Below are 26216 nucleotides of genomic sequence, written 5' to 3' on the forward strand. Positions count from 1 at the left end.
ATGTCAAGCTGCTTTTCAAGGGTACAGTAAAAATGTTGGCCAGCCTGGCTGTGGAGATCCACACTCTCTTGTTGTGCAGGAGTCTTAAAGGGAGAGAATCTTAGGGACCAGCCCCAGAGGTTCCATCGCCATGTATAATGTGTGAGCGTTAGTGGTGAGAAACTTGCCAGATGAACACAGGCTGGAGTGGATTTCAGCACGAGGCAGACCCGAGACCTTAGTTTGTTGCCTTGGCGATGGGATTCTGCTGTGACCTGCCTTCTGAATCCCACTGTTTCTTTCTCTCATGGTTCACAGATTCCTGGAGTCTCTAGTGCTCCCACTGTTGATCCAGTTTGAATGTTACTTGCACGGACTGTAGGTCTCAGCAGATGGCGTAAAAGCCCTGAGCAACAACACGGAGAGAGAAATTTTCCAGGAATAAAACAGCCGCAATTTAGATTAGTAATAGTAACAAATAATGGCTGTAATGCTAAAATACCTGGTGTAAATTCCACAGTACAGTTTGTCTGTGGGGAAAAGCAGGTAGACTCCTAACAGAATAACTTTTAATGATATTGTGCTTTTATCTATACAGTTGAGGAATGCAGCCTTTAAAAAATGTACACATACATATAAATCTTACGTTATTTTTTTAGATTAGAGACTTCATTTTCTCAACTGAGCTCCTCAGGGAAAATAGGGAATTAAAGCTTTGTGGTGTTCGTTCTTTGGCAAACAATGAAAAAAAAATGTCTTCACCAGATTCATCAGGCTCCCATCCAGTCTCTTGCTGAGCTCAAGTACTATCAAAGCATAACAGCTACAGTTGGAACAGATGGAAAAGCAACATCTGCGCATGGCAATTACTGAAGACCAGATCTCACTCGGTAATTTTATGTCAGTGTTAAATAGCATGAGAGACACGGTGGGATACAGCAGAACACGTCTCCCAGCATCATCTTCTAATCATGCCTTCCAGGAAGGACCAGAATCACCAGAACTGTGCGATCCTCAATCCTGTCCTTGCCATCCATTCCAGGTTGAGTCCTAGGCTGATGGGATGATTTTGAAGGTATGATGGCGCCCATACACTTCCCTCCCTCAGAGGCATGGCTTTCCCTCCATTTGTTTCCCCTTTCTGTGATTGAACCACCCTGGTTATCTGTTTTCTCTTTCCTGAAGACTTCTGGCTGTCCCTTCCTGTCACAGTATAATAATTTGGCTGTTTGTTCAACCCGGGAACCCCGAGGGAAGGAAAGGGAGCCCCCTTATATTACTTCAATGGTGCTCACTTTTACAGGCCTTTCAGAATTGTGGTAGTTCAGGAATGGCCCTGATCTCTTAAGGGAACTCATTCTACCAGGTGGGGGTTAGGACCAAGAAGGCTCTGGCCCTGGTTGAGGTCTGGTGTGCTTCTTTGGGGCCAGGGATAACCAGCCGGTTGGCGGTGGTGGAATGTAGGGCTCTTCTGGGAATATAGGCAGAGAGAGCATCCCTCAGGTACACTGGACCCAGACTGCATACGTCCTTTAAGGTGATTACCAAAACCTTGACTGATCTGGAATTCAACTGGAAGCCAGCAGAGTTGTTGAAGTGTTTTCCAAACACCCTATCACCATTTCTATAGTATTTTCTGAGTTTTTTGGTTTCCAGAAGGCTGGTGCATTCTTTCCAGTAACCAAACCCCTACTCTTGAAACACGAGTACTTGTTTTGAGTTTGTAACTAATTCTTATGGTCTTCAAAGGCAGTTTCTATCTGGACATGGGATATCTGCACTCTTTAGAGCTAACTCCCCATTTGACTGGGTAGGGAAATAGTCCTCTTACTAGATGATCTATCCCTTTCCCTTTTCCCTCTCATCCTTTCCAACTTTCCCCAGTTCTCCTGTCTGTGTTAAACTGCTTTCAATCAGGACTGAATTCCAAATCTGTAATTACTCACCTCAGCTAGGGCTGAAATCAGACTGACTCCTTCTCAGCATCCAGTTTAGAAGTCTTTCTCTGATCAGCTAATGCTAACCAATCAGATCTCTTGGAGCAGCAGGTTACACAAGGCTCTCTCTTTCTGTGAAGAATTAACCCTTCACAGTCCCTTACTCTGCTTATACAGGACTTCTAAGCTTTTAAAAAGTGCAGTCTGTCACACCGGGCTGCTGAGAGATACAGCAGAACCAATAGAGATGTGCTCTGCCTGTTCAGTTCTGGCATGTCATGTACCCAAATGACCAAGATCATGTAGACATCCAAACTGAAAAGGATTAAGATAACTAGGCTCACCCATCAGTATCTGATCTGAGACACTACACCTGCTCAAGGACTTTGAATAGATTAAGGCCATTAAACTTATTGGGTGACTTTGGGCCAATCATTCTCTGTCTATCCTACATCTATCCTACATTGCAAGATATGATGAGAATAACGCTGGAGGACGACATGCTGTTGCATACTGCCATGAGCTAGGGCTGCCAAGATTCTGGAGGCCCTTTGAGCATGGCGAGCCTTTTTTTGGCTCTTGACCGTGTAAAGCAGTGGTCCGGAACCTTTTTCAGGTTGCAGACCGGTGGGGGGAGGGCGATCCGGGTGCCGCGCATGTGCGGCAGCCCATACGCAAACACGCATGCGCAGCATGTCCGCGCATGCACGTTTGTGCCATGTGTGGCTGCAAATACGCATGCGCAGACCTGCCGCACATGCACGTTTGCGCCGGTGGCTGCGCTTCCCTCTCCCCCCCCCCCACAGTAAGAAGCTTGCCGGGCCACAAGCTAATCGGCTGGTTTGGTGTCCGATTTGCTTGCGGCCTTGGAAGTTTCTCACTGCGGGGGGGGGGGGGCGGGGAGAGGGAGCCCGGTGGTTGGGGACCACTGGTGTAAAGCATAGGCATGATGTTAGTGATGATGATGTTATCTGTTCAGTCGTGTCTAAGCCTTGGCAATTCTATAGGATGTTTTTGCCACATGTCTCTGTCAATTACTGCCTCCTTCAGTTGGTTCATGGTCATCCCTGTATTGGCTTTGATCGCATTGAGCCAGTGGATCCTTAGGTGACCACATTTCCTTTTGCCGCTGACCATGCCGAGCATTAATGATTTCTCCAACAAGTTTGATCGCATGATGCATCCAAAGTAAGTGAGCTTTAGCCAAATATCTTCCCTTCTAACAACATAGTTGGTTTGCACCTCTCTAAAACTATCTTGTTGGTAACTTTGGCTGTCCATGATATTCACAGCATTCGTCTCCAGCACCGTAATTCGAAAGCGTTTAGGCTCCTCCTGTCTTCCTACTTCAGGGTCCAGCTTTCGCATCCATAGCTTGTTATGGGGAAGACAATGGCGTTGACTAGCCGGCACTTTGTATTAAGGCTGATATCCTTATCTTTGGTTCATGCTTAACATTGAGTTCCAGCCCAGTGTTATTAGCCGTTTGACTGATGTGTGATAGTGCCCAGCTGCAAATATGCCACTGATAATGGCTGGCCCTACTTACTATATATTGTGCTTTTTTTTTTTAAATACTGAGGGCAGGACATACCCCATCCAGCACTAGAGGGAGGAGGGGATGAAGTGTAATATAATAACAACAGCAAGGAATTATTTTGAACCACAAAGCTGCACTTGTGGGGGGTTTTAAATCAGTGAGCCTTAACTCAATATATATATATTTTTAAAGTTGCCTTAGTGGATAAGACTAACTCTCAGGCTTTGATTCCTGCAGAGTGTAGCGAGAATCTTCTAGTGGTATCAAACTAGAAGCCACAGTGCAGTTGTAGGCAGAGTTCTATGTTTTTCAGGCCATTGGCGTCTGTGAGCCTGGAATGCTATATCTCTGCATAGGATAGTACTGTGGGTGCCTGAACTGAAACTCAAATAAGAATACTGATGAATTTGAATCAGAATATAATCAAAATTTTCTGTGGTTCAGCTTTCTCCAAAATTTGGAGGCAACAATGCATAGATATGTTTTCCCAGTACGTAATAAACATCTTTGCTTTTTTCTCTTCTTAAAAACCCATTACTTTTTATAGTTAAAAGCCAATCTGACAAACATCTGCAGCAGGAAATCTCTAAAGCAAAGTTGCTCCTTCTTCTGCCCCTCTAACTATACACACACACTTGACTACTTGACCTTGTCTTTGAGCTGTTTGGAAGGCAGCGTTTTCATTCATAGTGTCTTGGAATTAGTTTTCATGTTCAATCAACTTGAGAATTGAAATGTCTCAATCTGCAGTATGCTGAAATAGAACAGGTTGCCATTTTCTGTTGAAACAAGCAAAACAGTGAAATGGCTGAACATTTGAAAAGAAAAAGGAGAAAGATGAGCTAATTTGTGCTTTCGCTATATTTCAATTCACTGGAAATGCATCCTCTAATAACCAAGCATTGCTTTAATCCTGAGGGATAACCTGTATTTTTCTGATAATCCCATCTCCCCAATCAAAAATTCAAACTCCCTCCTGGAATGGCAAAGTAAAAACAAAGATGTGTAGTTCAACACATGTTTACACAATCAAGAAGTAGTTACTATATACAACATCTGACCACCTCTTAACATCTGGAGTGGCACAGGGTATCTTTTATTTGATGTTTGAATCAGAGTCATCATAAACACAATAGTGAGTTTATCTATTTAAAACATTTTAGGCTGCCTTTACACCTGATCAGTATGAAGTCAAATCTGCCTCAGTTTTTGCATGAGCTCATGTGAATAGAACAGGAGCCTGAACGAGGGTGTGGCGAGATTACTGGTTCCCTGTTTTTGCTTTAGCATTTCATAGTTTCCTCCCAACCAGGAGTAACAAGGCTCCAGTGAACAGTGGTGTCCCTAGCATCTTCGAGACGGGCAAAGGCAAATCACCTCCGAATGTCTCTTGCCTTGAAAACCCAGTGGGGTTGCCATAAGTCAGCTGTGACTTGACAGCCAAAAAAAAAAAAAACAGCCCAAAAAAATCCCTTACTAGAGTTCCAAGCAGGCATTTGGAAGGGCTTGTGTTCTCCATTTTGAAGCCTAAGAGCAGACCATCCGAAACATATACAAGGCATTTTTGAGAGCTAGGAGTCTGCCTTTCTGCTAACTTTTACTAACACTAGCCAAAGAATCACAAAATAGTGATCACACGCGTCATGTTGTAAAACACACTACCCCTCTCCAAGAAGGTGTCCAAATCCTCCCTTGTTTCTAAAGAACTAAAGTTAAACCAAAGAATCTCTATGGTAGATATGTAAGGGAGGGCATATTTTTCAAGCCCAGCAGAACCAGTGCAATCATAGGGTGCCCAGAAGAACCCAGTGCCATTGTGGCAAGGCAGCTCAACAGGACTGATGTCAAGTGCTAAATCACAGTCTAAGCAAGGGGGAGGGGGTGGTGGAAGTCTAGCAGAACCAGTACAATGTATACTGTCCAGCAAACCCAGTGCCTTCTGTTCATAATATTTTTAAAAAATTACTATGATGCTGCTCTTAAATACAATCTGTCACCAAGCAGGATAGGAATGAGAAGGTCTTGAGACCAAGAAATAAAAATAAGGAGGGGGGACATAGAAAAATTAAGTGAAGGAAGACAGAAATGAATGAGAAAAGTAGCGGAAAGGGGGAGAGAAATTGAGAGACAGAAAAGTTATTTTATCTTCCTGCAACACCCTAACTGCTGCTTTGCAAAATCTGGCTGAGGTGGGTGCAAGGAAAGGAAGACAGAAAGGGTAGACTATGGAAGAAAATGACCTGCAGTCTGGCAATTACTGTAGATGCTACCAGTGTGCTAGCTTAGATATACAATCTTTTAAATTTGCATCAGTCTTGGTGAAAGGGAAGTCTAACCATTTTAGAATGCTTTTTACTATGCTCAGACCTCCCCCCACCCCTAATAGCTGCAGCCACAACTGCATTCTAAAAATAAAATGAAAGATGTTTGGCTTTGATGGAACATTAAGGGCCCTCCAGCTAATTTCCCCAAGTTGCACCTATGGTGTACCACAGCCTCCTCCTTGGTACACTACTGCTGGTGAAAACAAATAATGATCTTTCTCGTGAAGCACCATTGGCTGATTATTGGCTCTACCTCTATATATTCAATGATAGGCATAACCTCTTCCTACAACAACTGGAAAAAGCATAGGAGGTCTGTCACAAAATCTATTAAAAGTTAGCTGGCACTGCTATCTAAATTCTTTCATTGCAAAGGTAATAGGAATCTACCAGCTGTAATGAAAGTGCTCAAATCCAAAATATTGCCTCACCGCCTGTATGGGGTCCCAGTGTGGATTGAGGCAGCAAATGGAGATCTTGAAAAATTACAAGCCTGTTTCTTTTGGTTACTTCTCGGAGTGCCTAATTGTGTAGGCAGTAAAACCCTGGTTGCAAAACTTGGTCAGTACCAGATTGCAACAAGAGCGTGGAAACTTTTTAGTACTGGCTTGGGTTGTATTTTAAGAACTGCCAGGGGAGTCTGGCTTCTAATCTACTGGAAGATCCCTTTGTGTCCAACTGGTCAGCATCAGTCCAACAGAAAATAGCAACAATGGGATTAGACCTATCATTTCTGATTGGACATGATGAGAAATCATTATTACTGCAGGTTATCCATAGACTGGAGGATCTGGAAATTCAATTTTTGAGATCTGCAGCAGTTGGTTTGTGTTCGCCAAAGACCCTGGGAATAACAACAGACTATAGAGAAATACATCCTTATATTTGCGCATTAGACAATTCACTTTCAATAAGAGCTTTTTTACTAGCCAGAATGTACATCTTTCCTTCTAATTTAATGAAAGGCAGATTTAATTAGATCCCTGTTTCCCAAAGGCTGTGCCTACATGGGTGCCCCACTCCAGATACACTGGATCATTTAATCTTAGACTGCCCTCACTTTGAGAGGTGTCGTCCAGCTTGGAGAGTATCCTTATGCAAGGCTAATATTATCCATCTAGACAGTAAACACTGCATTGGGATAACCCTGAATGAGAAGGATCCTGCTAAAATGCATGTGATTGCACTGATCTTAGTCCAGATGTTAGTTGCCAACTTGGAACTGATGAATGCTACAACTTATGTAATCGAACTTGATTGTCTGTAATTGTTTTGTTTTGCAAACCTGGTTTACACCATGTTTGTACTATATTTTATTTCTGTTTATTCTTTCCTTCTGTTACACCAATAAAGGCTTTGTTGTTGTTATTCAATGGTAGAAATTGGAAGAAAAACAGAAGAGCTTTGGTAATTTTCCATGTTAAAAAATGAAATAAGAGAAGAGTTTTTGAACCACTAGCCCATGATATTTTAGGACTAGGAATGATGTTTTAGACTAGGATACTGAGGGAAGGAAAGTGACTAAGTACAATTGCATAAGGCGATGAGGGCAGAGAAGTTAAAAATTAGGATGAGTGGAGGACAAGAGCAATTATGTAGAAGGCATTTATCATAGAATAGCACTGAAATTATTACTTAACACCCTCTAGCAAGACGTCTCTCTTGAAAAGCCACATATAGGAGAAACTTACTGTTACTCCAAAGCTAATATATCTGTGAATCCTGGCCTCATAGGAGAATCAAGGTTCTTTTTTGACTAGGGAAGAGTTCTTAATGAACATTGTGAAGTGTCTGGAATATGTCTTTATTCCTGGCATTTGTTGAGGATCTTGAGATCATTTTAATTTAACATTTCTGCATCTACACTGGCTATACATCAAGTCATTTCTCTTGGGTAAGTTGCAGGATTTGTGATTCTCCAGTTTCATCCCAGCATAAGGTATCATGTATACAGTTTCAGAGTTAATCTGTGGTGGTTGGACTCCACAGTTTGACAGAGAAATCATAAGAGTGGTCAACTAAAAATAGCAGTCTCATTTCAGTAGTGAGGATAGAGGGAAAATGAGGGAGGCAGCATGGTCACAAGGCCCACAGAATGTGTATGAGTCCATGTAGGAAACAAACCTCATATGAGAATTAGAATTTTCATGAATCCATAGAACAAGAAGTTAGGTGGGCAAGTTATCCCTGATCCAATTAAGACACATCTCTGTAAGAGGGGAGCCGGAGAAAGATTTGTTCTGAGAATTACTTGTGTCTCATGAAGGACACCTGACTTATATTTTGAGAGCTATGGCACTATAAACTTTATGTGATCAAGGATGTACTGTCATAAAGAATTATACACATCTATAAAAGTAGATGCCTTCGTATGATTTGTTTGAAAAATAACATAGAACAAAACAGGCTGTTTTTGCATAGAGGTTTGGCTTTGCCTTGGATTCCTTTTAGCTTGCAAAAGCATCATCAAAGATAAGCAAGGGAAGGAACTGACTGAACAACGGAGCATCAAGAACTGATGGCGGGAATACACAGAAAAATTCTTTGGATGTAGGAAGGGATTTCACTCTCCTCAAAATGATAATAAGAACTTGAACTGGCCATTCTTGAGGATGAAGCTGAATGGGCTTAGAGTCAACTGCCAAACAAGGCCCCAGGCATTGGCAACATACCTGTGGAACTGCTAAGATGTGTACCAATCAAAACCATGGCAGCTTTGTGCTCGAAAATCTGGGAAACTAATAACTGGTCAGAGGAGTGGAAACAATCTGTCTTCATCCCATTACCAAAAAAGGGTGACTCAAAAAACTTTTCCAATTTCCACACAGTTGCCCTCATCTCTCATGCAAGTAAAATCCTACTTAAAATCATACAAAAATGCATAGCACCAACCACTGAAAGGGAACTACCAGGTGTTCAAGCCAGCTTTCAACAAGGGTATGGCACTCTTGACCACATAGCAAAACTGCACTGGATTTTGGAACAGGAACATCAGAAGGATGTCTACATCTGCTTTGTTAGCAACAAGCTTTTGATTGTGTAGATCACAATAAATTGTGGAAAGCCCAACAGCATTTGAGGTTGCCAGTGCATTTAACCAAACTGATGCAGTCACTCTATGCAAGCCAAGAAGCCATTGAATGCAGTCACTCTATGCAAGCCAAGAAGCCAGTGTCACCACCTGGTGACGCTGACATGTTCAGAGCAATGAAAAGAGTGTGCCACGGTTGTATTCTTTCCCTCTTCCTGTTATGCTGAGATCATTATGAGAGATATTGAACTCGAAGAATCAAACACTGGAATTAAGACTGGAGGATGGAATATAAATAATCTCCAGTTTGCTGATCACACTGCCCTCCTGTCAGAAACTAAGGAAGGCCTAGAACAGCTGATTACAAAAATCAGTGAAGAAATCAAGATGATTTCTTAAACATTAAAAAGACTAAAATAATACCCACCACAAACAGACAAATCACAATAACAATTGATGGTGAAGAGACTGAATGTGTTCAGTGATTCATTTTTCTTGGATCACAGATTGACCAGAATGGTGATTGTACTATGGAAATAAAATGTCAAATTGCTTTGGGTTGCTCAGCAATGATAAACTTGAATTGAGCATGGAAAAGCAAGGGCATAAGCCAGATTACTAAATGCAGATCAGTTTGATCTGTCATATTTCCAATAGCCACTTGTGGCTGTGAAAGTTAGATGATGAAAAAAATCAGACAAGAGAATTGATTCATTTGAACTCTGGTGCTGGAGAAGGTTTCTGCAGATTCCATGGACAACAATATTCACAAAGAAGGAAATACTGGAAGGCAAAATCACAAAACTGGAAAAAATAACTGTGCTAAGATTTGTTAGTAGTAAAAGAAAACAAGGTTGGCAAAGAGCACTGTGGTTAGACGTGATCAAAATGGGCACTGATCAGAGTAATATGTAACTAAAACAAGTTGAGCCAGAGAATCGCCAAGAGTTGGACATGACTGAATGGCTAACATCATCCTTTTAGTGGCATTGTTGTGGGGAGCATCCACATGACATCACTTATCCTTTTTCATCCCCCCCCCAGCTAAATCTGGTTTGATATCTTAGGCTGATTGTTGTAAAAAAATAATGTAACATGCAACCACAAGAATATAAGTTTCACAAACATCTGGTGTAGAGTTAAAACGGTTTCTCAGCTTTCATTTGGGGTGTGTAATGAAAGGTTTGTTTTGAAGAAAGATCTTTTTTCTTGTTTGATAAACTTGCCATAATTCTTTTACTGTAGTGAAGATTGTTGATAGGTAAGTTTCATCACAAAAATTGTTGAGTAAGAATCCTGATATTTTGGCTTTTTTTAATTCATGTCTTGAGGGCTGAATCTTTTTAAGGAGGGCATTAAACAAAATTTCATATGGAAAGCATAACATAAAATTTAACACAATGTGCAACACCATACCAAGAAAAGAAAAGAAAAGAAAAAAGAAAGGAGAGTGTTTCCCTCCTCCCTGATTAGGAAAGGGTACTTATACTGGCTGGCATATGTTTGGCTCTATACCAGATTTCTAAAAACATCTAATTTGTACAAATTTACATGCAAGAATGCAATGGAAGAATTTGTTGAATGGGAGGTGGGAAGGACACTCAACCCCAGCTCTTACTGACCAGAATGTGGGTAGTATATGCCTTTCTCCAGAAAAACCTGGGGATTACAGTTCTATAGAAGACTACAAAGAATTCTCTGTAAGACCATTTATGTACTGGAGGTTTCATGCTGAGCTGCGGGCTGGAGTTTTAGTCATGGCAGGTTGCCCAACCTCTTCCTGCACCCACACGGGGAAGCTTTTGGCCTGGTGCGCCTCATCTGCCCCCGATTTTTGCTCCTGCACAGGAGCTGGGGCAGTGAAGTTCCCAGTGCATAAATGGTCTAAGAGACATTTTTCATGGCAGTATCATTTCTAGGGTTTATTAGCCAGGCCACAACATTTCAGAGTGTGCATGCAAAATGCTCTAGTAATAAATAGATGGAAGGCAGGCTTTTTATGACACGACTAAGGAAGGGGGACACACCTTTTCTGTCCACCCTCTTTCTTATTGTATGAAAAATGCAATACTATTTACTCATAATGAGTCCATGTTCTTGGTTGATAAACATATTGCAGGGAATGCTGGAAGACAGCTACTCTCCTGTAACTAATATTTGTTTCGCTTGGGTACTGGATCAGAAAACTTTGTTAGCATGAGCTAAATTTTGAAAAACTGAAGCCATTTGGAGGTAAGAGGCTGTGCGGCAATGCAGTATGTCCATTTATGACACCTAGATACAAAACAATATTGCTTCTGGAATGCAGTCAAGCATGTTTAGAAGTTACTATCTCAGTAACATTTACATTTTGCTTTTAAGAATGCTGCAATCCTATTAGTCCTAGAGAACCTACATTCTCATTAGTTGTTTGGGAGAATTATGGCTGCTCGATCATTTTATTAAATGTTGTGTGTTTGCTCATTTGATTGCTCAAAAATTAGTAAAAAAGAATTGTTACTGGAGAGCATCAAAAGACCGCTGCAGTGTCAGATCAATGATCTCTGTCTCACTCTCTCTCAATAGACAGACAGACACAAAGAGAGAGAGAGATTCAAAGCTTATGATGTGTTAATTTACAAATTAAGAGGATAATGCAAAAGATTTTTCTCTTGTATGCTTAGTGAAAATAGAGTACATACTGTCAGGAATCAGGCTGAGCCCAGCCTGCAGAGTCCGAGATAAAGGCACATCCGAAATCCAACAGCCAGTTGAACATTTAAGAGAGCTTTATTAGGCAGAGTCTACAGAACGCTGAAGCAAGCCAAGATCTTCCTAAGCAAAGATCTTGATAATAACAAAGTACAAAAGGATACTCAGGGCAGTTATAGAGCCCACCAAATAAGGGAGGGGTGCATAGGCATTTTGGCAGGAGAGCGAGGGAATAGCAGAGGTAGGTTGATTCCCAAGCGACCAGATGGCCCGGAATCTTATCAAGCAGTTGGCACTTTGTTGAGACTTCAAGTTGTCTCCGCAAGGACAATTACAGTAAGATTCATAAATTCATATGGAGCCTCTCCTGCTGGGAAAGGAAGGGAGGCTGGGAACTAGCCGATAGGTTTATTGCTTTATGGCCTTGGCTAGGGCCGGCTGGTGAGATCTGAAGGCATGTAAGAAATGAAACTTAGATGGCATGAATCGGGATTCATGACACATACACTTGCCTGTAAACTGATTTGTAGAATATAACCTAGTCTTTAATCCCTGTTTTTATATTGTATCATTTTCTTTGCATGACCAGGTATACATTAACCAAGAATTTCACACAGTACAGAGCAGAAACGTGCTTTAATTCATATCTGATCCTGGCCATGAGAGTATTTTTAAAACCGTTACTTAATTTTTTTTATTTCAGTAATGCTTAGGTTGTCTCTTATTGCTCAAGGCTGCATACAAGTAAAATGCCACCATAGCATAACCATTAAGCATTAGTATAAAAACAAAATAAGACATTAAAAACAAGTCATGGACATAACAACAGTATAAAGTATCTATAAATCAGACTCAGACTAGAAGCAGACTGTAAAAGAGCTAGAAAGATTTTAAAAACCCATAGGTAAAAGCCTGAGTTAAAAAGTTCATTTTTGAGTACTTCTTCCCTTATTGCAGCTCCTTGCCATCCTAAGGGACACCAATGCAGGGTGTATTATGCATGGCAGGAAACCTCACAAAAAGACTGCTCAAAAAGATGTTTTTATTTCTGTACATAGAAATATTTTCGCTATGCAAAACCCATTGTGTTATTTTATGCATGGCAGCCCCTCTTCATAGTGTCAACTGCATTTTATCAGCACAGTATCTAAAACAAGCTTTGCAACAACTTTTCTTGTGTGACGGTACTGGGGACGCTCTTTCTTTGATATATAAACATTAGTGTGTTTTTGGTCTCCTCCCCTGAGTCCTTATGACAGTCTCTTTTCTGCTCTCAGTTCCTCATCCACCAATGGAAGCTCAAGTTGCCTGCTGTTGATGTTCTGCTGCCTCAGTGTCAGCAATCATGTGTATACGCTTTTGCTTCCGAGTACGCTTGGCAACCAAGCCAACTTTATTGCTTAATTACATAATAGCCCAAGGAGTGCTGCTCTGGTATGCTGGCATTTTCTGCTACAGCTGACCCCAAATACTCCTGATACTACAAAACTAGTTTCTTTGTAGAAATTTATCACACAAGTAATTATTTACAGTGTCAGACTACCTATGATCAGTGACCATGGTGGGGGGAGGCTGTTGTTTGACAGTTTATCAGGCTGGCAAAGTGCTGCCCTGCATAGGCTCAGCAGCTGCCTGAAATGCCAGTTCCATCTTGCAGAGGAATGAGGAAGCAGAGGTTCCCGTTATGGGCTTGCCAGTAATTTTAAAAAACTACACAGAGGAAGGGATGGTTTGGAGGGGGCTTTAAGTGTGCATGGGAACCTATGGTCTGCTGTTGTCCATCCTGGTAGCCATGGGAACCTATGGTCTGCTGTTGTCCATCCTGGTAGTTTTGGCATTCAAATGTCTGTGTGTCTGGGCAGAAATTTCTTGTTAGGTCTCCATGTCCATGAATTACAATTCCCATGAGGCCTTGCTGTCAGCATGCGCCAGAGTGGCGGCTAGGTGACATTGCAGCACAATGAAGGAAGTTCCCCCTCCCAGAGTTACCATCAGAACTTTTTCAAATGCATAATTGTGGGGGGAAACCACAATGCAGTATCAGAACACATGCATAAAGGGGAATGTTTTTAAAATGTTTTAGAAAAGGATGTTTTAAAAGGCTTGCTGAACTGACTGCAGTGAAAATTGGTACATGCATATTAGCCCCAGGTTGTGCCCCACTTTGAGGTTTGCTGCAGGAAGCATAAAATACAGTCTATCCAATCCAGTACTTTCGCTTCCCAAAATAGCCAACAAAAATTCCCTTGAAAAAAAAAACTCAACCTGGGCATGAGAGAGGAAGAGAACCCATCTCTATTGTTTGTTCCTGTCATGCTGTTTCGGAGCAATGAATAGCCATTGATAGACCTATCCTCCACTAAAGTCAATGATTTGGCAAAGGTGCCCCATAGTCTCAGGGCAGTTGTCTCATCGGAGGTAATATCCCAAGATGTACTGACCCATAGTCATAGTCATAGTCTTTTACCCAAATGGACATGATAGTATTGGATGAGAAGAGGCACTGCATGGACCAATAGAACAGGATCCACATTATATCTATACCTGAGCCCTGAAATGGAGCTCAAGGCAGTAGTGGTGTGGTACCTCAATGCTACTGTTGTCCCTTCTGCTGTCTTCAGCCAAGATGGCAACCATATTTGGTAGAGATAGTACAGAGTGAAGCAGCCAGCAGCCTTCTGATCAGAGTCTCCTGCAAGTCCAATTCCCAAAGTGGTCATTTGCTCGATATTTTGTTTCTGTTTCTATTTCCCCCCCTCTAATGATATTCATAGAGGTGCACTCTTATAGTACATTGATATCTGCGTACACAGAAGCAGTTGATTGATGGTACATGACAAAGCAGCGCAGCAGAGTGTCACAATATCACAGCAAGTTGTGTTGATTTAAATTAAAGGCTGGAAGCACCTTGAATAGAACCGATCGGTTAATCTGCAGGGGGTGTGTGTGTGTGTGTGTGTGTGTGTGTATGTGGTTATGCTCAAAACCTTTCTGCTTACCTGAGGCATGACTTATTCATAAGTGTTCCTCTTTCTATTTACATAGTGCAAAGTCAGCTGAAAGTTACCTATTTTCATCTTCACCAGTAATTAAAAAAAGGTAAAAGTTTGCGATGTCTTTGGAAGGATGGATGTGAACTTTTGGCTGAGTTACAAAATTGGTTAGTTGAAGGGGGTGGGGGTGGGAGGAAGAAGTGCACTTCAACAATTGATCTGAAAGATGAAAAACTGGTGCCTGGGGAGAGAGAAAGGAGGACTGGAAAGAGATTCTGTATGTTGTGGGACATGCACTATATAAGTTGGTTGCTTACATAAGCAGAATGCGAATATTTAGAGCATACCTTATACTTTATATTTAGTGCTCTTTGGAACCAGTTGTGGCTAAGTGGGCTCTGCACCTCATGTTTATTGACTAACAAGCATAGTAACAGATCCTCAGTAAACGGCCTCGTCTGAATTTAGTAATGCCTGGCTCTTTTCCACCTATGGGAGCTGTGGGAGGCCAAGCTGCTGTACAATTCTTCTTATCAGGACAAAGTTCTGAGTGGTCATTTATCACCCTTATCCAGCCAAAAGCTAATTAAAACTGTGGCCTGAAGGAGTGGGTTTTAATGAGGCATTTAGTCCCAAATAGAAAACCATTCAAAATAAATCCCTCACTAAAGGAACGCTAGGCCAAATGCAATTTTTCCAAACAGTTTTAGCATACAGTAAAAAGAGAAGTCAGTTTGGACCCCAGAGACAATTTGGCTGGGAGGTTCTCTTTGTGTGTGTGTTTGTGTGTGCATCTTTGTATGTTTTGTGGGAGGGTGATAGAAACTCATTAAGGATTAACTTGCCTATGAATTAAGTCTTCATGAGTTTCTGTCTTTCCTTTGAGTAGCCTTAAAGTAGGCTTCACTGCTAGATAAATATATATGGCAAATTAGATACTATGACCAGGGCTGTCTTGCGGGCTGGTCCAACCACTAAGCAGACCTAGGTAATCTCCTAGGATGCCAGATGTTGAAAGGATCCTAAAAGGTGAGAGGAGCCTCCGTGTCCCTTTGTCCCAAAGACCAAAGGAAAGCCACCTCTTACTTGCCATCCTTCTTTTCCCTCCTCCTCCTGGCTCAGCCCAAGTGCTCTATCTCCATCATCCCTGCTCTGTCAGCACCACCCAAGAGGCCAGGTGGGAGAGTGGCATGGGGTAGGGCTGAAACTTCCTGAACAATCGTTGCTGAAGCTGGTGAGAGGAAGCAGCCATGGCACATAAGAAGCGCTGAGTTAAGCAGGGCCATGGCAACAGCGGCAACAGCATTCCGTCTACTCCTGCCTCTCCTTAGCCCCCCCCCCACTCCTAGTCACAGCATTGGTGAGTAAACGTTCAAGCTCTACTCTTGATGATATCCTCAAGAGAAGGGATGGAGGACTGAGTGTGTCCAAGGAGGACTCGCACTTGCAATATAATGTCTGCTGCCTAGAGAGGCACAATGGAAGGAAGTCAGGGTGTAAAAGAAAGTAATACACTTTGTGATTCATCAGGCTCTTGCAAAACTGCTCTGGACCCATTTATCATATCTCCCCTATGGCTGCCACATTCACTAGTGCTGTGGGGAATGTACAGATCCCATCTCCCCAATCAACAGGCTGGCTCTGTTGCTTCCAGATAATCCATGCTGCAATGAGAGCCTGAAGGAAAGGTTGGCATTATCTGGCTTCTGGACTCTCCATATCTGTTGACTGTCTTCTGTAGCTACCATGATTCAACATAGAGAGCTTTTGAAGAGCTATTTTCCCCCAGCATTTGAATGACCAGTAAGTAAAGCATTCATTTTCAGCTTCTTGTTGAATAGGGGTGATGAGTAACAAAGTTATAATTTGTCTAGGGGGTCAAAAAAAAAAATGGGCCAGCCCTGCAGTCCTACCACATAACTGTAATCCCACTCAGCTCCCACAAACTTGGTCTCTAAACTTTGACATCTTTTGGGGTGAGAACTGGTGAGCAAATGATGGAATCTGAATGCAGACTATACATGGCATATTGCTCATAATTTATATCAAGAGTGTTTTGATCATGAGGTCCATTTTTTAGCCTGTGTATACAACACAGAGCAGACATATTAGAAAGCAGCTGCTGTCTGAGTGGTATGTTTGTGGATTGAAAATGAATTGAAATAGAACTTCTGTATTTCCTCAAACATATTTGGGCTACTGGCTTCTGAATGTGTTTTCTGGTAATCTCCAAGTTAGATCATTTCAGCTATGAGCCAGGGGTAAGTTTGGACACTGAAAGGAAAAATCTTATGGAGAGAACAATCAACTTAATAGTTCATCAGATAAACCAAAATTTGGCCTGCCAGCTAGGTCCATAACAGATCTTGGTTGAATTATCACCAAAGAATACTAACGTAGTATTCTAGAAATTATAAAAATCCGGGGAATTTTATGCCTCCATCTGACTAAGTACAGCAGTTCCTAAGAAGCAAATATACACGAATCATTCCCAGAAAAACATGATGCTTATACAAAAACAACTGTGAAAAAACAGTGGTGTTTCCCATGGCATTCTCTATTAATTCTGTAATTGTTGCATTTTGACATGAGGAAGTGTGGGAACAAGGGGGTTGCCCAACAACTGCCAATTTTGAGTTATATTCTTATCTAAGTAAACTCATAAAGTTCTAATGAACATATGAAACTGCTGTAAGAAGCCAACCTATTGGTGCACTGAGCTAAGTGTTTATATCGATTGGCAATAGCCAGATATGTGGTCTAGCAGTGAACCCTGGCCAGCCCCCGGAAATGAAATCAATCATTTTTGGTGATTGATACCCACTGAGGTTGTCACCTGAGGGCTCTGAGATATGCAGTAATGGTGAACTGTCAACATATCTCAAAGTAAATAGTCTGTGGCTGAATCAGTGTGGAGTCTTACTTGGACAACTTCCAGACTTCCATCCTCTGTAGATATTTGTTTGTACTGCCCTATGGTTGTGTTTGAGGTTTGCTTTGACGGATGAGCGGTAAGCCTTCATAAGTTCCTGTCCAAGAAGCGTCAGGAAAATAACTGTTGTTGCATCTCCTTTCTCTCCTCCCTACGCTCTTCCTTTCTTCCTCTGCCTACCTGTCATCTGAGCCACTGTAGGGTCATAAGTTGCTGAGTAAACAATGCCCTAATGTTCTAAATGTGGTTTAACAAAACCATTATGATAAACAACACAGATTTCCTCTTTTGCAACAAACAAACACTTGTTTGAACTGAATGTGTTTGTTAAGCGCGGCAGAGCAGCAGTTCCACTGACAATTTGGCTTCTTAGCTTGTCAGGGGTCTCCCTGTAACTGAGCAACGAAGTTGTTCTGCAGAAGAGATGTCTGAGCTGTCACACAGTCTTCTCAGTCTTCACAATCCCTGCTTTACCTGATGAGCAACCTAGGCCAACCTGCAGGGCTAATTCACATAACCAAACTGATGTTTTGTCAATGTATTCCCATTCAGCCAAATGTGCTATAGTTGTGTTGTTTGTTGACTGTTCCCACATGTTCACCATACTCCTCACTAACCTGTTTTCCAAGAAGCATTTGATGTGACTGCTAAGCAATGATGGCAGGATGAAAAAGATGAGTGAGTGATGTTCAAAGAATATTCATGGCAAAGGGATCATGATGATATACCATATTGAAAGATAACAATGAAGACTTTTGTGGATATTGCTGGAACATATTCATAAGAATCTATAAATGGCAAACAGCTGCAGAAAAACGAGTGTATCCAGAATTTCAGTCTTCAGATTTTGAGAAGCCTGGGCTTCTCCCCAGAATATTTATGTAAATACTCAGGGTTTCTTTTTATTTTACAAAAATCCTGTTTGATGCTGTTGTTTCCCCCAGGAAACAGATGGTGCTCTTGTTTTTCCCCTCTTCAGCATCTCTTTTTCTGGAGGTTGTTTCTGCTCCTTCTTGCCTGGATTAGTTACAAGAGTGATCCCACTGAATCAGAGATCAACCAGTGAATGGGGTGGTGTTATAATGCAGATTTGGTAGCATGATGTCATGCAAGTAAGACCAAATGAACATGGATGCAAGGATTATTAGGAGGAAAACATGAGAAATGTGGGGAATAGCATTGTAAAAAAAAAAAAGGGGGGGGAACCCCATTAGGTTCATCAGAGGTCTATTGAAAGCTAAAAACAAATCTTTCCCCCTGTCCTCCTAGTCATGTCTGACCCTTGGGGTGACGCCCTCTAGCATTTTCTTGGCAGACTCAATACAGTGCTTTAGACAGCATGTCGGCTGCCTTACCACCCTGCGCCACAAGAGTCTCTCTCTCTCTCTCTCTCTCTCTCTCTCCTCTCTCTCTCTCTCTTTCTGTATGTATGTGTGTGTGTCTGTGTGTGTGTGTGTATATATATTCAATTCCAATACAATACGTATTTGAATTGTTTCACAGTCAGAGTAGTTCAGCAGTGGATTTGTCTGCATAGTGTTGAGCTTTTCCTCAGTGGAAGTCTTCAAGCAACAGCTGGACAGATACTTATCCTGGATGCTTTGGGCTGATCCTGCATTAACCAGAGGGTTGGACTAGAGGGTCCTTTCCACTTATATGATTATATTCTATGCTGTTTCCTGGTGCTTGTGCCAGCTGCTGCAATGTAGGTGTCCCCAGAACAATCAGATAGACACTGGGGCAATGATATGTCCCCAAATAATGTTTGGACCATGCCAAATGACATATCCCTACACTTCGGAGACTGTCTCCTGCAAGAGGACACACAGTGATGTCTAGTCCAAAGAATGATTCTTGTGCCACGTTCCTATTCAGAGGACCTCCAAGAGGCCTGTATTTCAAGGAAGATTTGAATCTGGAACCAGGAAGACTCCATACCCTGTGCAACCCTAAATGAAGTTTGTTCTCTAAGGTACTACTGGACTGATATCTAATAATTCTACTGCAGACCAACACGGCTACCCTCTGAAGCCAGATTTTTGAACTGACTCCAGACAGAATTGCACATGCCACTTGAGAAAACAACCAGACATGGTGAAAATTGCCTTTTCTTTCATCTTTGAGGGCCTCTCAGATGCCCATAAAGGCATTTGTAGGAAGTTGGGTCCTGAAGGATTGGTGGTGCTGCCTTGGAGTGTAAGGATCCTGTAGTCTTGAGTCATGTAGTATTTCCTATGCAGTTCATTGCTGCCAGCCAATTACTGCTGATACGTTATGGCAAAGGATCCCAGCAGGCCATGCAGCTTTACACTGTGAGCCTGGACATACTGTAGAGAACTTAGGATCTGCCTCGCTGCACCCATGCTCAGGCTGCAGCTTTGAAAACTATAGCCTGTAGTGGATCTGTAATTGGACAACAATGTCAGTATTTCTCGATGAGACCTCAAGATGGCGCCATAGGGAAAGCTGGACTTCAGTTCAGCTCTTAAGCCATGCCGAGGGTCAGGTGCTTATGCACCTGGCTGACCTGAACAGATACGCAAATCTGTTCACCGGTCGCCCCAGGAACCGGGAACGGTGACCTGAGGGTCCTACAGATCCGTAGGGAGAAGCAAGACCTCCTTGGATTAATAGCGGCTTGAGCTCAAGGTCAAGATGGCGTCTTTGTCGCAAACAACTTTACAAGCTTGAAACGACCAGCCGACCTCACATTCTTCCCAGACCATCATTTACCAGATCAATAGGAGCAGAAGTTGACAGAAGCTGGAACCTACAACAGTAAGAATTGAAAGCTTTCTGGCTTTTCTCTCTCTCCTCTCACAAGCTCTTCCCTCCCCCTCCCTCAACCAATTTACAAGCGAATTCCTTCTTTCCCCGAGTGAGAGACTCCCAGCTAATTACACCCATTAACCAAACAAAGAGAGTGCTTTGAAGATTTATGGGTGAACGTTCAGTGGGAGAATTTGACTTGATACGGAGATCGACAAACTGATAATTTGGGATCGCTCGTGCTCCCGCGAGACCTCACGAGACTTTCTGTTTATAGTTTGTGATTGCCTAGAACTATGGAAGAATTATCAAAGGCACAGCTTTTCCATTTGTTATGCAAAGGAAACTCAGAGATACTGAAAGCAATCAATAAGCTGGAAAAGGAAATTCGTGGGACTAAGGGGGAGTTTTTGGATAGAGCCCAAGATCCGGAGAGACCAGCTGATGACGCAGCTCAGCCAACAGTAAATCAAGTGAAACTTCAGGAGGGAGAGAGTGCCAGAGATGTAAAAACCCAAAGTATCTTTAAAGAACCCGGGAAAACAGATTCATGGAAGGAAAGTACCAAAAACCTGGAAGTCTATTCAGAGCAGGAAATGACTTGGATCAGCAAAATAAAAAGAGTCTATTCAAAAGCGACAGCAACTAGGAAGCTATCAGGAGATATTTCTGTGCGACCAGAGGAAGAGATCCAGATTGACAAAGGTTTCAGAGCCCCCTCAAAGGCGATTACAAGCAAGAATCAAGCAAGAGATTTCTCTGGCCCTGACAGAAGGACAATCAGAAACACTCTACTATGGAAAAAAATACAATTTCATTTTCTGCGACCACCTGAAAGATGAGCTGAACAATGGAGTATTCTCCTGGCTTCTTGTGAGAAAAAAAAAAAAAAAAAGCAGTAGCAATCTTTAGGACAGGTCCAATATATGAAGGGAACTGACTTTATATTACTTAAGACAGTAATAGAATATATCCTTATAATAGATTATACCTTCCTATGTATCAACTACTACTTTGTTAAGAAAGATGGTAATAACTCCTAGATCAGGATTAATATGCGATGGGAATTGAATATGTATGTTAATATGTATGCCAAAAGAGGATGACAAACCATATTTTATAGGCATTAACAAGACAACAGCAGTAATTCTTGGGTTAGGGCCAACTTATGAAGGAGATTGACCTAATATCATTTAAGATAATAACAGAATGTATTCCTATAACAGATCTCATATGTATTAACAATCACTTGGCTAAGAAATATGGTAAAAACTTCTAGACTAGGAATAATATGTGATGAGAACTAAATACCTATGTTAAAAGAGATGGCAAACCATATCAACTGGTTGTTTTCTCCTTACAACTTCTCTGTAAATGCTTTATATAATAATAAACAATAAAATTATTATAAAAAAAAAAAAAAAAAAAAAAAAAAAAAACAATGTCAGTATTTCTCAATAAAACATTTTAAAATATACACAGAATAAAAAATTTTTGTTTTTAAAACCCAGAGATCCACCTGATTGCGTTCCCACAAAGATATCAACATTATGTGTGTGCTAAGTGCTGTCAAATTGCTTCTGACTTACTGCAACCCCTTTAATTAATGACCTCCAAGATGTCTTATTGTTGATATGGAAGCATCTTCTAGTATGGTCTCAAAAATGGCTATGTTGATGGATGTGACGTCTGTACGTTCCACCCCCGCACAGAGCGAGCAGAAGGTGAGGGGAAATGGAGAGCCCAGGGTGACCAAAGTGAGTGCAGCAGGCCTGGAGTCCTGGTGGTGAGGGAAAGCAGGCAGGGAGGTGTGAAGAGAACGAGGTGGTGGCAGTGGCAGAGTGAGTGGGGGAGGGAGGTACAAAGAAACTGAGGTGAGGCAGTGGCGGTGGCAGCAGAGCAACTGGGGCAGAAGGTGTAAAGAAAATGAGGTGGAAGCAGCAGAGTAAGTGGGGCAGGGAGGGGTGACGAAAATGAGGCCGTGGTGGCAGAGTGAGTGGGGCAGGGAGGGGTGAATAAAACATGGCGGTGCTCAAAGACAGCGTGGGGGCAGAGGTGTGAAGAAAATGTCTCCTTGCATATTGACCTCAGCCTCTTCTTTTCCCCTCTGATACTAGCTGTCTATTTCCCCATATTCCCTCTGGTTTTCCTCCCCCTTTTATGGCTCTCCTTTCCTTCGGTACAAACCCTTTACTCCCCCCCATACAAATCAATGGTAGCTATTGAATTATGTGGAGAAAAATACTTAGTGGGTTCAGTTGTATGTGTGGGATGAGGTCAAAGCTGCTTCTCTGTGGATAGCAGACCACCGCATCACCTGAAGGGTGAAGCAACATTAGCACCTGAGTTCTGTAGCAATTCTTTAAAAGGCTTTCCTAAAAGGATTCCCCCCCCCCCTGGAGCCTTCTCAAGAGACTACAGCTGGATTCTAGCAAGCTCCTTTCAGGAGAACAAAAATTCTTGAGTAGAAAAGGGTCAGGTTTGTTTAAAAACCTCTAGTTAATTAGCCAGCAAGTTATCTTTCTCAGACACTCAAGCCTGAGTATTTCCTGAGCACTTGTGACAATCTATTGTGGTTTTCTTTATAAGGGGTTCTGAAGGAGTCAATAAAAGTGTAGACATTTCATAAATTATCATGGCTTGGGTTTTCTCTTTCTTTTTTTTTTGTCCAAACCCACAAATATTTGGCAGAGATGCTTTTATAGCTCTGAAGAAATGCTTTCTGTTGATAAGCTTGATGTTAATTCTTGGTTGGGATTTGAGCAATTGTTTCAAAGGTGTAAAGATTATGCTAAAGTGTATGGATGACTGAGGATATTGGGACAAGGGGATTGGAGGTGTGTGTATTTGCAATGGGTTTGATTGAGATGAGGGATTCCCTCTGGGGATTTACAGAATATTTTAAAACCCTTGTTTACTGCACTCCCTGGTGGGTTGTCTGTCCTGTACCCAGCTAAGGATTCCAAACCAATAAAGCACAAAAACCCACCTATTGGAAATTGCCACCAACTGAATTTAGGCTACGTGAAAAGCCTTTTTCTGGCCCTTATAGCATCTAGAATGCTTTTATTAACTTTCTTCTGTTAGAAATCCTATATTGAGAGAAAACCTCTTACATGTAGCCTCAGTTTAGTGCAAGCAGATAAAGTTCAATACTTGAAAGATAAAGTTCAATACTTGAAAAGTAAATTCTATTTTATTGAAAAGACAAATCATAAGTGTACCATCTAGCTCCACCCCAGTCCAGTCCAGGATTCACACATCAGTTTCTTATGGACCAGAACTAACAGCTGGGGAATTCAGATGATGTTGCTGTGTGGTTTCTTTCAACATATTGAAAATATATGTGATCCTACCTTGTTACTGAATGTTATCACTATTTAGAATATAATAGCTGCCACTGAACTTAAGATCATTATATGGTGACGCCCACAGTTCTTCATTTTTCAAAAATTTTAAAATATTGGGCTGTTATTCCCGAACACATGTTGTTCTTAGCACTGTCAACAAACCTCACCATCCAGAGGCTTCAATCACAAAATCTCCGTATATTTCCCAAACCAAAATTGGTATCCCAAACTGGATCCCAAAATGGTGGAGATACCAATTTTGATTACCCTTAAAAGGCCTCTTATTTTGTTACCCTAAGTGAAAAACTGATAGAAACAACCATATCACACATCTCATGTCATTTCTGTTTTAATTGCTATGTGTTGATATATGTACTACCCATTATGCATTTTCCACTCTTCCCCTCTTTTCCTGCTACTTTTTGTTTCTAAATATTTCGCTGATTCTTATTATTTTATTTAAGACAGTTGTTAGCTGTCTTCTTCCTTGTGGAACTGAAGGCAGCTCACCGTATTTTAAAAATACAACAAAACCATTATTAAACCTATACAATTCACAAATTAATAAACATAGAGGCCTTCAACAGGCTCTTTCCTTTTTATTTATTTATTTTTGTTTCCGCCTAGTACTCAACCTACCTTTAGTTTTTTTTCTTTTCAGCTCTTCCCTCTCCCCTTTCCTAATTTTCACTATCTCCCCAGGAATAGTCTAGCTATGTTGTGGGCTGGCTGTCAGCTCAGAGCCCGTCCCAGTTGTGTGACTGCTCGTGTTGTCAGCTGGTCAGGCCTAAGGGCACCACAGACACCCCTGCCAAGCCAGGCTAAATGACATTGGCTGTGGTTTTCCACTAGTTGCTACTGGGCTTGTCATTGGCAAGTCTTCCTCCATCAGGCGACAGGACAATTGTTTCAACCTCTTGGTGTATTCCTGCTCCCGTCCTTATCACTTTGCTTTCTTGAAATCAAGACTTGGAATGCTTGGCAATACTCTTATGGTTGCTAAGCAAACCCCAACTGCCACAGAATCTAGTGGGCATTCTTAAAGCTACAGATCTTGTTTGTGTCAGTTGGGGAGTTTTCATTCCAGGATATATTATTTTCCCTCAGATATCAGCTTTTTCTGCAAACTTGGGAATGCTTCAATTTTGAACAGAAATCCCCCTACCCTCTATTTTGCAGTTCTTTCAATCATACTATGGCATGTTTCAGATAGAAAAATAGCTAATCTCAGGAAAGTTGTGGACGTGTCCTGTGTAGGGATTTTGGCCTCTAGATGAGACCTGGTCATGCCTCAGATTACAGCTCATTATGAGACTACAGGGATCAATTCCTGTGGAGAAAATAGATTTCTTTGGGGGGTTGACTCTGGAGATTTGTACCCCACTGAGGCTCTGCCCTCCCCAGGCTACACTCTTCCAGTAGTCTCCTAACATGGATATGGCAACAGCCATACTATCAATCCCCATAAAGTGGCGAGGGGGATCTGGCATCTCTTCTGAGGGTGGCAACAAGATGTCAACACTGAGTTTGGGCTGAGGTTTTAAACCCTAGTTTGTTAGGATGTTGTTATATCATGGTGCGGCTGCCTAGATCCTCTTTTTCTAATCACTGTGCTTTCTTCCCCACACATCCTTGTAGGTCTTGGAGGAAGAGTCACTTAAGTAGGAAGAAGAAGACACTACTTAGGATGGAAGTCTGGAAATGTTGCTCAGTGACGTTCCAGGACATGTGCCATTTTAGATAACAAAGATGTTCCCTACACCTCAACAATACCTGAAGTTTTGAAATAAACATGATTTTATGTAAAGGTGTGTGTGGGGGGAACATTACAAAATAAATTGGTTGACCAAACAGGTAAACAGCTATATGTCAATTGAGCAATAAAGAATTTCCTTAACAAATAAAACACATGCCCTTTAATAATCCACTGTGAAATTGACTTGAAACCTAAGACTCCTTCTGCACAGTGCCTATCTGTAGAGAACTCATACATTATTTTGTCAGATTGAGTGATACCCTGTTTTGCTAATAACAACAGGAGTCATTCATTACTTCTAGGGCTGTTTCGGTGCTGGAAAGATGGTGACTTCAATTCAGTAGTGTTTCCCACAAAATAATGGCTGAAACTACCTTTACAAAAGGGGGGAGGGGAGCCAGTAAGGAGAAACTGAATGCTTAAAAATAAAAATCCTTTATCTCCTTTTGTATTGACATAGACTGTTAGAGAACAAATGATTTTCTGATTTGTCTGTGAAGGTGTAATCTGTTCCACCTGTCAAATTCTGGTTTTAGTTTCTATTATGGGGGAAAGTACAAATTAGAATTCCAAATGATTACGCGTTAACTTACTTAGCAGTTGTAAAGATTCTCATTGTTGTTGTTATTGTTGTTGTTAGGTGCGAAGTCGTGTCTGACCCATCGCGACCCCATGGATAATGATCCTCCAGGCCTTCCTGTCCTCTGCCATTCCCCGGAGTCCATTTAAGTTCATACCCACTGCTTCAGTGACTCCATCCAGCCACCTCATTCTCTGTTGTCCCCTTCTTCTTTTGCCCTCAATCACTCCCAGCATTAGGCTCTACTCCAGGGAGTCCTTCCTTCTCATGAGGTGGCCAAAGTATTTGAGTTTCATCTTCAGGATCTGGCCTTCTAAAGAGCAGTCAGGGTTGA

General features: G+C 41.7%; 1 protein-coding gene and 2 long non-coding RNA genes across 4 annotated transcripts in view; 2 read left to right on the forward strand and 1 right to left on the reverse strand.

Annotated features, from left to right (window-relative positions):
• Positions 1-15747, reverse strand: LOC143831846 (uncharacterized). The gene is made up of 3 exons (XR_013228986.1): positions 15582-15747; positions 4105-4235; positions 1-385 (listed from the first exon to the last, which is right to left on the reverse strand). It is a non-coding gene; the product is annotated as an uncharacterized LOC143831846 (long non-coding RNA).
• The window catches only part of GRIP2 (glutamate receptor interacting protein 2), a 496366-nt gene that overhangs the window by 174346 nt on the left and 295804 nt on the right, over positions 1-26216 (forward strand). The window lies entirely within an intron of this gene.
• Positions 743-25452, forward strand: LOC143831844 (uncharacterized). Of its 2 annotated transcripts, XR_013228985.1 has the most exons (3): positions 743-869; positions 962-1054; positions 25185-25452. It is a non-coding gene; the product is annotated as an uncharacterized LOC143831844 (long non-coding RNA). The 2 variants fall into 2 exon arrangements; XR_013228984.1 differs by having other exon boundaries at positions 750-1054.

The sequence above is a fragment of the Paroedura picta genome, chromosome 3 (genome assembly GCF_049243985.1).
Source record: "Paroedura picta isolate Pp20150507F chromosome 3, Ppicta_v3.0, whole genome shotgun sequence".
Lineage (NCBI taxonomy): Eukaryota > Metazoa > Chordata > Lepidosauria > Squamata > Gekkonidae > Paroedura > Paroedura picta.